The sequence below is a fragment of the Panthera pardus genome, unplaced genomic scaffold (assembly GCF_024362965.1).
Source record: "Panthera pardus isolate Hobbes unplaced genomic scaffold, ASM2436296v1 HiC_scaffold_15, whole genome shotgun sequence".
Lineage (NCBI taxonomy): Eukaryota > Metazoa > Chordata > Mammalia > Carnivora > Felidae > Panthera > Panthera pardus.
In genome coordinates this window covers 81735950-81748101 of record NW_026526710.1, presented here as the reverse complement: position 1 = coordinate 81748101, position 12152 = coordinate 81735950, and positions in this window count along the sequence as shown.

The following is a 12152-nucleotide window of genomic DNA, read 5'->3' as shown; positions in this document are numbered from 1 at the left end:
TAGATAAATCATTTTTCTAGTAATAAAGATACTTTGATAGTTCAAGGTACTATGAGAATTGAGTAAAAAGAATGGGTTATAACAACATTTAGGAAACAAATTCAATAGTGCTAAGTCATGGGATAGTGAATAGGAAGTGAATTAAAATGGAAAAATAAATTTGAAATGAAGAGTAAATGATAAACTCAAGATTAAACCCTATAGTGATCATAGTTACAGATGACTTTTAATGGCTGGGATCTCAGAAGACATATCTTGTTGTATTGATTGATTTAGTGGCCATCAGCCTCAACTGATAGTTAAAATCTTAAGGATGATATTACATAGAAATAGGGTATAGAAACTGATAAATACTATCGTGACACCTATTCACAGCAACTCTTATAGTCACTCATTAAATAATAAACATGGGTTTCCTATCAGAAATCTATTCCCCTGCCCTCTGAGCCCACGGCATTTAGTCAGATAGATGCTACCCATTCAGAAATGGATCCTGATTGACCTAAACTAGTAGTTCTCCATTCTGAGGGGTCCTTTTACTGGTCCACTGGGTACAATTGGCAGTGCATGGGTATTTAGAGGCAGTGCATGGGCATACTGGTATGATTTCCCTAGGATAAGGGGTGCTAACTATATCGAATGCTTAGACATTCAAGCACAAAGAACTGTCCTATGCAAACATCCATTGCCAAACACCAACCTATGCCAGTCAGCATACTGCACTCATTGTTAGGGTCCCGTGGACAGGGACCTGAGCTATTGGAGCCGAACACTGACTCTGGGGATGACGATGGCTAGCAGCTGCAGAATTTTCCCTTAGATTTACATTTGGAAGCTCACAGTTTTTGGTTCTGCCAGGATTTTTTTTTTTTTTTTTTTTTTTTTTTTTTTTTTTTTTTTTGTGAAAATGAATCTTACACTTGGAGGAAGAAAATAAAGTTGATCCTGGAAAGGAGAGCATAAGTGAATCTTGGTAACATATTTTGAGGAACAAAGTGAAACTCAGTCTCCCCCTAGACTATTCTGTTACTTAATCAATTATCTTTTCGCATAATCCAGTTGAAAAGCTATTTTCAACTGAAAGAAAATCTATCTCAAAAGGAGCCATGAATAGAGAGAATCCTGGGGAATATAACAATTTAAAGTAAAATCATAATAGGATGGAGAGGAAGAAAGGATCAGAAATGACCAGTAACACAGAAGAACCAGGAGTAGTAATTTTATGAAATCCAACAGAGAAAAATTTTTAAAAAGAAATGGTCAACTGTGTCATCTGCTCAAGGATAATGAGACTTGATGAAAAGTTTTATACATGGCAATAGAGAAACCAATGTCCAAATCTGCCAACTTAATTTCAGGTGTAGAAGCCAGATGGCAACTTTACTACAATTGCTTTTTGGACCCATCTAGTTAGGTACCTACTTTTATCAAGACGTGATGAGATTACTTACACGGTACAAGGACGTAAAAAGGATGGAGAGATACCGGTATTAAATTTCTGATTGAAATGTATGCAGTTCACCAAAAATAATTCCTTGAATCATAAATCTGTATACACATATGTGTATATACATGCTAAGCATCAAATGCTAGAACTACTGTTCATAATCATAGTGATAGGGTGGGTTCATGACAAACTATCCTTACCAGGAAGTTAATGTAACACTAAACAGAGTCAGCTTGGCAAGTCTTCATACCTTGTTGCATAGAGAGGCTTCTCTTTTCCCAATGTCAAAATCATTATTACTTATTGCTCCTCCAGTGATGGCCCAGCTTACTCATGTGGCATGGTGATTAATGTCGAGTTCTCACTTGCTTATGTAACCTTGCAGTAAATAAGGAATAGCTGACGATACGTCCTGGAAGATGCCAAGGAAACAACCTTAGGGATGGGTTGAAGAGAAAACGTTTCTGTACGAGGCTGGAAGAGTACTTTGCTTGGATTGAAGGGAGAGTATATGAGACATACGAGAAGGAAGACAAGATTTCAAGAAAACAGTATGGAGAAGGGTGTGACTGAAAATGATAAGAAACACGTTTTCTTCCCTAGTGATTGATCTGCGGGTGAACCATAGGCTTCTGAGTGAGCAAGTCAGGCCAACTATTTGCTGACATAGCCAATGCCTGGTGTGGTTTAGGATAAGGGAGAATTCCCCCAGGAGATTCTAACATGAGCACCATGGAAGTTAGAAGAGCAATGTGTAAGCAAAAATGGCAGGATCCTCTAACACTAAGCAACTGTAAACTAGGTCAAACCCACACAAAATCAGGAACTTTATAATTAAAGGGGAGAAGTACGCTGAAGTCTCATACTAACTAGGGAGTTAATGATGAATTAGATTAATTAAATGTATTAATATAATCCCAGGATGTCTTATAAGTTAACTTCTTGGAAAATCGATACCTGGAGAAAGCCATACAAGAATGCACCATAAATACTTGAGTCTGACATGATGTTTTAACAGAAGCTTAACATATGTAATTACTCAAAATTTACACTCTTCAGTTACAGTCTTCATTGATAATAGGTTCAGAGTTACCATTCTACTTGTGCACATTTTGTTTTTACCTTTTTTAATGTTTGTTTATTCTGAGAGGTGGGATCGAGTGGGGGAGGGGCAGAGAGAGAGAGAGAGAGAGAGAGAGAGAGAGAGAGAGTCAGTCATAGAATCTGAAGCAGGGTCCAGGCTCCAAGCTGTCAGCACAGAGCCCCCTACACAGGGCTAGAACGCACAAACCATGGGATCATGACCTGAGCTGAAGTTGGACACTCAACCAACTGAGCCACCCAGGCGTCCCTGTGCCCACTGTTGAAAATAAGGTAAGGGTGTATTTTTCCCCTACTATCCAATCTGAAAAACATTCTTGTTGCAACCGCTCATGAATATTTTGGACTGGCTTATTATTTCTATCCCATGTTATGGTGGAAGGTGTTTGCTGACAAAGAATAGCTTCTGACAAATTTAGTACCTTAAAAATCAACAGAACACAAAAGCCCTATAGTCTTTGATAATTTCCTCTGTTGCCCTATTTTCACTGACTTTCCCCACCTACCCTGTAGCTAAAAGATCGGTGTTATGCAGAATATGGATCAGACCCACAGGCAGCTGCCCTGTGCAGCTGGCTCCCCCGTCAGAGCCCGAACGTGGTTTAGCATTCCTTTCAAGTCCCTTTTCATAACGGAAGTTGTCTGTTATAAAATCTATGCTGCGTATCTTTACAGAGCCCTTCATTAGAACGATGCGCACACACATCGCACACACACAAAAGTGGATCAAATTTTAATGGATAATGATGAAAATAAATAAGCACTTACGGAAGTTAAAAGGAATTGCTCTCCCTTTCTGACTATTAAATATCCAGAAGCCCTGTTGCCTGTAATATCTGCTACCTAGTTCCTAGATTTGGAATGCAGAGGAATATTACCTCTCTACCTATGAGATTACCCTCCCCAACTCCTGGGGAAGGTTCACTATACAGGCCTATGGCCTGAAGCCCATTGCCATCACTTCTTGAACCAGGAACAGGTAAACCAAATGATTAGAATTTAGTTACACGTGGGAGGACTCCCCCACCCCATCCTCTCTTTAAATTCTTACAGTGACAAATTGTCATTTCATTGTTCCATGATAAAATAGACTTCCTATAGACCAAAAACTTAACACACAGTTGAATCATTTAATGATTTCCAACTATTACCTGCTTATTACCTCTTGAAGTGACATTCTTTACTAAGACTTTAATCCTGGGTTCTGTCCCTGTTATTGTCACAGCCCATTTATTTCACGGACTTGCTTTCTGTCATGTGCTGCTCCTATAAAGTCATCGGCACATTATAAAAATATGTATTTTTTTGTATTTCAGGTCCTCTCAGAGGCAGATACTGAACCAAGAATTCAAGTGTGAGTAATTTTTTTGAAAAGTGCTCCCAGGAGGTGCGAGCAAGTGAATGAGAAACGGGATAGAAAAGTGGGAGAAGCCAAATCTGCCTGATACTGTGCAGAGCTCTGGACTGTGAATTATGTCCGGGAGCTATGCTGCTTTGAGACAAATGAGCAGGGTGTTTGTACTTCAAGTCAGGTAATCATCCACTAACAGCTTCTGCAGTACCCGAAAAGGGACATAAAATCCTAGCCACGTCTGACCCTCTGCACACGGTGAGGGGGCTCCGATGGCCCAAAGTTATCCCCCAAAGAAGACTGTATGGGCAAGCAGTCGGTAAAGCACGAGGAGCCTGGCAGGGATGATGGCAAGCAGAGCTGGTAAAAGGGATCAAAGCCAACCCGGTGAGGCAGAGCTACGGGAAGCTGGCAGAGAGCTCAGGGCCACCTGGACCCTGGAGAGAAACTACTTCACTGGTCACAATTAGTAAAGTCCAATCACTCAGAATTCTCCGGGGATTGGTCAAAGGGCCCTTCCAACTCGCGGAGGGGCATGCTGTTCCAACACAATCTGCGGAACTAAGTAAGAAAGGTGGGGAGCCAAGGCATCTGGGCGAGTTGCCGCACCCATCTCCAATGGCTGCACGTTGAAGAGCTCCTTCAGCAGACTCTGCAGCCAAAGGACAGCTCACTCGGCTTCAGGCTGTGGTGTAGCTACTCCCAGAGGATTTGGTAGCTGAATGAACGTTGGAATATATGGCATATCCCGCCTGGCTCTATGCTGCAGAAGATCTACGCTGCACTTGAGGCATGACAGGATAAAAGAGGTTCCACTGGCTTGAGCAATATCTTTGGCATTTGAGAGGAATGAACAACTTGGTGCTTATAAGGGTGTCGAGCTGGGTGGCTGATGGCTGCTACTGAGTGCCTCTGAGGCGTTATAACAAGTAGAGAGCAGTTTTAGGCGGGATAGCTATTATCTTAAAACAAGCTATACAAGGCAGAGGGCTCCATGATGACAGTTTAAGAGACTCTCATCACCTGCTGCTGGAGAAGTGTTAGAGCAGAAAGTAGGCACAGGACTTAGTGGAATGAACAAATTTCAGAGAAGAAACATGTTCTGGCTCAGCAAATACCTCCATGCCAAAGTGAGGGCCCAAAAAAGGAGTAGCCCTTACACTTGAAGTGGGGATATCTCAACAGAAGTATAAAGGTCTTAATGCCTCTAGACTTGCTGAGCTTGTCTAAGAAACATGCTTGTAAGAGGAAATTGTCATTATTGATTAACTCAACAGACCATGATTTTCTATAGGTTATGACTTATGGCAGGAAATGATGTTTCAAGAATGTTCTATTACACATAGGATTAATGGGTCCCAGAAAAGCAGAGGCCAGATGGCAGCATTTAACTGTCAGATGCAGGAAGGGTGTAATTACCATATGTGGGTGGCATATTTGGAATGACAGCCAGGTTGGAATGGTCAGGATCTCACAGAGATATATAGTAATGGCTGAGGGACTATGATGCTTTTAAGGGCAACATAGATGAGCACCCAGCCAGACTATCGCTTAATGCGTATAATCAAAGGACATGAAGAAAGGGATATCTGAAGGCAGCCTCTCCAATGGAAAGTCGTGCAATATTTGCATGTATGTTTTTCATATAAATTCTGCAGTCTACATGGAACCATAATGCCATGTTATCACAAATGGAAAAAACCTAAGGACTAACACAGACAACTGCATACCCCTACCTAGATACCTCTATTTAGCCTCTGTGTAGAAGAGGCAAAATAGAAAGGCAGGCATGCCAATCATTGCCCTAGAACTTTTCCTTAAAATGCTATTACACTGCAACAAGAGCAAAGATAGAACACAAATAAAGCTCTTTCTCAGTGAGCTCTCAGATTTCTTTAATGTTATAAAGCTTTTTTTTTAATGTTTATTTATTTTTGAGAGAGGCAGAAACAGAGTGTGAGTGGGAGAAGGGCAAAGAGAGAGGGAGACACAGGATCTGAAGCAGGCTCCAGGCTCTGTGCTATCAACACAGAGCCTGATGTGGGGCTCAAACTCACGAACCGTGAGATCATGACCTGAGATGAAGTCGGATGCTCAACTGACTGAGCCACCCAGGCACCCAGTGAGCTCTCAAATCTTATCTCACTGTGTCCAATCCCCTGTGGATGCTTAAAACATTGTAAGACTTAGAGTGGTTTTTGAGAACAGGGAAAATGTTGGAGGGTGTTTTAATCTTGATCTGTTTAAACTACAAACAGTGAATTTGATTATTTTAAACCAAACAATGCTATATGCTGAATGCAAAAAAATTCCATCTTTACTTTCACTCTAAAAACATTATTTTCCCCTATAAACAGTAAGAAAGGATTGGCAGTTGTGATGGTGTTCTTTAGCAACAATACTTGAGTTATCTATCTGATGATTGCTCCTTATGCCTTTACAAAAGGCTCAAAATATTGATAAGCAATATTTCAGACATAAAATTCATGTCCTCTCTCTGGTATATCTTTTGATAGAAATGGCATGCAAGACATCAACATAAAATTATTAATTCAAACATAAAGTTTTATCTCCCTTATTTTCTGTTTATTTTTATCGATGCACGTTCACGGTATTTGACAATGCCCCAATCTACCTATAAACATTTCAAATGATTTATATTAAAGTGTTGATTCATTCAGTTTCTAAAAGATCAAGCCCATTCTCCTAGAGAAAGAGCTGGACTAGCAAATATTTGAGGATTTTATTGATAAATTTTACCATCAGCCAGGTCAATAAAGGTAACTCAGTGCTTCTATACTTCCATACATATTTGTTTATCTCTAAAGAATCATCATCTTGCACAAAATAACACTTGGTACTTTATGAAAAATCCCATTAAAGATATGAAAAGTGGGGTACTTGGGTGACTCAGTTAAGCATTCAACTCTTACATTTCAGCTTAGATCATGATCTCATGGTTCTTGAGATGGATCCCCGCCATAGGGCTCTGTGCTGACAGCACAAAAATAAAGAAACATTTTTTTAAAAGATACCAGAAGTAATTCAGACTAAATTTTATGGTTTTCTGAAGCTAAATGTGAATGCTATTATGAGAAGAGTTATTTTGTAGCATTACTTTATTTTTACAATACGATCTTATGTGCTACTTTTATTTAGCTAATTTTCTGTGTCAATAAATTTATTTTTTAATATGTAATTATCTGCTAAAATATAAAGTACTATTAATGTTACAACTCAATGGAAGCAAATAAATAATGGAAATTAATGTGAATGTAATCAACTTTGCAAATAAGATTTAGCAAATTGAAGACTTACGGTAGTGGGGTGAACATAATGCTGACTTATGACTTGTATGTGAAGAAGGCGTTTCCACTGAGCACATGCAAAACCTCAGGAAATTGTCCAAGGTCTCTGGGCTTTAAATTTCTTACCTTTAAAGTTTTAAAATTCCCAAATCTGGGTCACAGTCACGTAAAAAGGGAATTTTCTAAGTCAAATGTTTATGACTCAGATCAAAACGTGTCCTATCTCTGAGAAACTCGGAAACCTCTGGAATCAGATTCTTTAATTGTCATACTAACACAATTATCAGTAATTAAATATAACTTGGCCAAAATCTAAGCAATTCAAGAACGGATAAAAATGAGGAGGAGACGGTTAGCAGCGGTTTAAAAATACATTCTAGGAAGCAACAACCCTAGAAAAGGAAGGTGACCCAGCCTTCTCTCTCTCTGAACTCGCTGATAGACCAACAGGCAATGAGTCAGTGGTGTTTGCTTGTGGGAGAGTCTTTATTGATGGAACACTTTGAATGAGATGTACCTGGTTTGTCTTGGCTGCTTTATAGCAAAGGAACCTGAAATTATGGATTTATGGGGGTTGGCTGCCTGAAAAAATAGCAGGGAAGCTATGTAGGTCTAAAATGGTTGTTGTTCCATGAGAAAATCTTCTCTTTCCATATAAGTGAAGGGCTGCATACAATATGTGAAGACTCCACACGTGAAGACGTTTATAAAACTTATATGTTACATGCGGGCCAAGGATTTAACATAGAACTAAGGAGCGGTAGAGTAAATCTGGACTTCTTTCTGCTTTGTGTGGGCCCCTGGTCATGACCTGTGTATTCAAAATTATCAGCGAAGCTTAATACTAAGTCAGTCATCTGATTTCTAGGAGCCTGACTTCACAATCTGGTATTTTGCATTATTTCAAAATGCCAAAATAAAAGGAGCTTTCTAACTAAAATACCTCCTACGTTTTCTAAATTATCATATTTATTGCTGTGAGGTATCTACAAAGACCACTGTTTTATTTCTTTTAGACATAAAAAGAAGTCTCGCAAGCAAGTATAGAGAGGTGTGGGAAATATTTTTCCTAACAGTAATACTAATAGTTAATAATTTTCCCTAATAGATGTTATTTCAAAACTCATGTAGGATTGAACACAGCAAAAATAGAATCTCAGAAAAGTTTATCAATTACACTAAACCTCTGGACTATAAAGTATGCATATGTTTTCCTAACGATACAGGTGAGATTGACCCCATAGTCATGCAAACCACAGTGATCTTTTTCTTCTGGCAACATTTTACTTTTCACCATGAATTGGACAAAGAGATACACTTAGCCTCTACTGTACATCATGAAATGATAAACAGGCGATGCTTCCTGTTTATAACTATTACACATTAAATTGTGACTAATGAGGGGCACCTAGGTGGCTCAGCCAGTTAAGCGTCCGACTTTGGTTCAGGTCATGATTTTATGATCCATGAGTTCAAGCCCCAAGTCAAGCTCTGTGCTGACAGCCCGGAGCCTAGAACCTGCTTCAGATTCTGTGTCTCCCTCTCTCTCTGCCCCTCCTCCAGTCATTCTCTGTTTTTCTCAAAAATAATAAACATTTAAAAAAATTTTTTAAATGGATTGTTACTAACGATGTTATCAATTTAGGATTCAGTGATACTGAGGAAGGATGAGTTTGAGAGAAATGCTCCTGCTTTATAATTGACAAAAAAAAAAAAAAAAAGACTTTGTCAAGTTGATTAAGGTCCTCTATGTTTAAAAACAATATTTAAAATGATGTGTTAAGAATGCCACCAGAAGCACTTAGGTTATATTTTATAAATCATGACAAAGTTCTTTTTTTAGTCAGTATCAGTTTCAGCCAATATGTATATAGGTGAGTTTATGTTCTATATATATGGCAAGTCAATGATCTGATTAATGCCCATCTAGACAAAAGGTTCTTCCTCTTACTACAGCCATATATTGGAACCTTGAAAAACATTTTAGGGGTCGCTGAGTGGCTCAGTCAGTTAAGCGTCTGACTTCGGCTTAGGTCATGATCTCACAGTTCGTGGGTTCGAGCCGCATGTCAGGCTCTGTGCTGACAGCTCAGATCCTGGAGCCTGCTTCTGATTCTTTTCTCCCTTTCTCTCTGCCCTCTGCCTGTTTGCACACACTCTCTCAAAAATAAACACACATTTAAAAAAATGTTTACAAAGCAAGAAAAACCTCTTATGACCTTGAAAGTTATGTATGTTTTATACATTATAATTTTATTCAGATAAACGTTTTCTAACAGTTAAAGATGGGAAGTCCCTAAAACATACATACATACACACAACATGTTCGTACATATGTGTATATATTTTAAATACATATAATTATAGACAAATACATGTATTTTATAAATTATGTGCTCACTCCTTTCTCTGGAAGGGAAAGTCTGTTGCTCAGTTCAATGGTCGCTTAACTCTCATTGTGATCACTAAGGTGTCTTTTGTTAATGATCAAACAGATATTTTCAAAAATACTATAATTCACTATGATCCTTTCTGCCCCTCAACTTTAAAGTTGGCTCAACACACTGAAGTAATCACATAGCTACAGTGCCAGAAAGAAAACAAAAGCACCAAGCAACTAAAGAAACTTGGTCAGGTCTTGTGAGTTTTGGCAGCTCTAAGCACCCCTTTAAAGTAGACTGAGGACCCTAAGGGGCTTCTTGTGTGGTTTATATTTACCAATATTTGCTGTATTAGAATTAAAACTGGGATATTTTAAAAATATTTAGAAAGTAATCTAAAGTTAAACAAATAAGAATGTGTCAGCATAAGTAATACTTTTAATATAGCCATATTTCCCAAAAATACATACGGGAGATTATACCATTATTTTACATTTTGGTAAATCCCTTTAACGTCAGCTGGATTCTCCCATCAGCTTCTGCATTTGATTTGTCACAATATCACCTGCTACGTAGATAGTTTCTGGAAAACTTAATTATATACTCTCAAGGAAGAGGGAACGAGAGAGCCAAATAATAACTTACTATTTGGAAAATAATCTCGACTTCCATACCTTAAAATGACTTCAAGGACGCTCAGGCTCTCCAGACCTTACTTCGAGAACCACATCCACACTCGTACAGAATCCAAGCCTGACATCATGATCACTGGGGAATAGTTATTTCAAAGCCTCATCAATTTAAGAATACCAGGAATGTTATGATATCAGAGACAGAGAATGAGACATGTTCACAAGCCTGGTTCAGACACAGCACCCACGGGACCAGTGGACCCAGACGCAGCCCCACATCAGTGCCTACAGCTAACGGTATTTCCTGCTGGTGCCCAAGGACCCACCGTCACTGAGCTATACTCAGCAATTCCAAGAAATTAGTAATATCCTCTATGTCCTTTTCCTTGGAACCAAATCTATAATGTTCAGATATTCATACTTAGCTATTCCTGAGAAAACTAAGGTTTAGTTTTCACTTCACCTGTGAATTTTTCTACCAGAAATCTCTAGAGTGCACATAAGCACCGATATCACTCTCTGCCCCATCGTGGAACCCAAACGGATTCGGGGCCTCCACAGGGCAGGTTTATGGACCAAGAGGCAGACCACAAAACAGCCATCAGATCCGAAGTCTGTGTGAGAGCAGAGCTTCCAGGAACTTGCATTCCCACCACCTGCTTTCTGAACTCCCAGCCAACAGTGCTGTATGCAGTGATATCGATATCTAAGGAGCATGAAGTACTCCATCTGCTTAGCTTCATCAAGGGGGATGGAAGGAGGCTATTTTTAGGCCATGTGTACCATACCTCCCATGGAATCACCAACCAAGATGGCTACCACCTGAGTAAGACTGACTGGGGTGAACTGAGCTAATCCCTTCCCATCGCTCGGTTTCTTAAACTCACCAGGACTGAGCTTCCTCAGTGACAAAAGGCAGATAATACACCTACCTGATAGCATGGTTGTGTTAGAATATACTTGGCCCAGAGCCCAAGAGTAACAAGTGTCAGCTGCTTGCTGTACTCAGTTCATTCCCAATAACTTAGCCCACCACTCTGCTAAATCCCAAGGCTTTTACAACTGTATCTTAAAAAAAAAAAAAAAAAAAAAAAAAAAAAAAAGAAAGAAAGAAAGAAAAGAAAAATTAATCACACCTTTCTGAATATACTTTGGGGGTATTTGGAGAATTTACAATTGTGGAAAGGCAGATGAACAGGATTGTTCCTAATGTTCTAAGAGGCTCAACATTTTCTTAGAGAAAATGTAGCATTTGTAGAGTAACAGACCTAGTAATAACATCCAGAATTGGAAATTATTACTGACCCCCATTCAGATCCCACCCAGCTTTCTCCATGTAAACATTTTGTAACGTTGCATTCCCCTGGGTGGTATGTGAAGGTGTGACGTGCGCATGTGCGTGGTGGGGGGGGGGGGGGCGGTGTATTTGTGGGCGATGCGCAGGATTCAGCATGTCAAGACGGACTTCTGCCTTAGTCACGTTTACGCTTGCGATTGCTTTTTAAGAAACGTTTCCTGAACAAGTTCAGAATGTTCACATATAAAATGGGAAGTACCTGAAATCATAACCTTCCATGAAAATTATAAAGATGCTTTTTAGGGAGATTTGAAAAAGAAGAGGCAGTAGAATATATGCATAATGGACTCAAAGGCCTGTGGAAACCACAAGAAACACAACCCAGATACAATTATCCTCACAACTTACTGCGCTTACTTCTGCTTTATTAAATAACCTTCGGTAATGATTGTGAATTTCAGTGAGCCCGTGTGTGCTGTTAATCACAGACTACAGCTTATTGATAGTTGGTATCATAGTTTATCAGTAATCAAATATAAGTGGGTTGAAGTTTTTATTAATAAGGACTTTACAGCTTCCTTTTGAACTAAAACATGGCAGTATAACTCATACAGCGATCACAAATTTACTAAGGA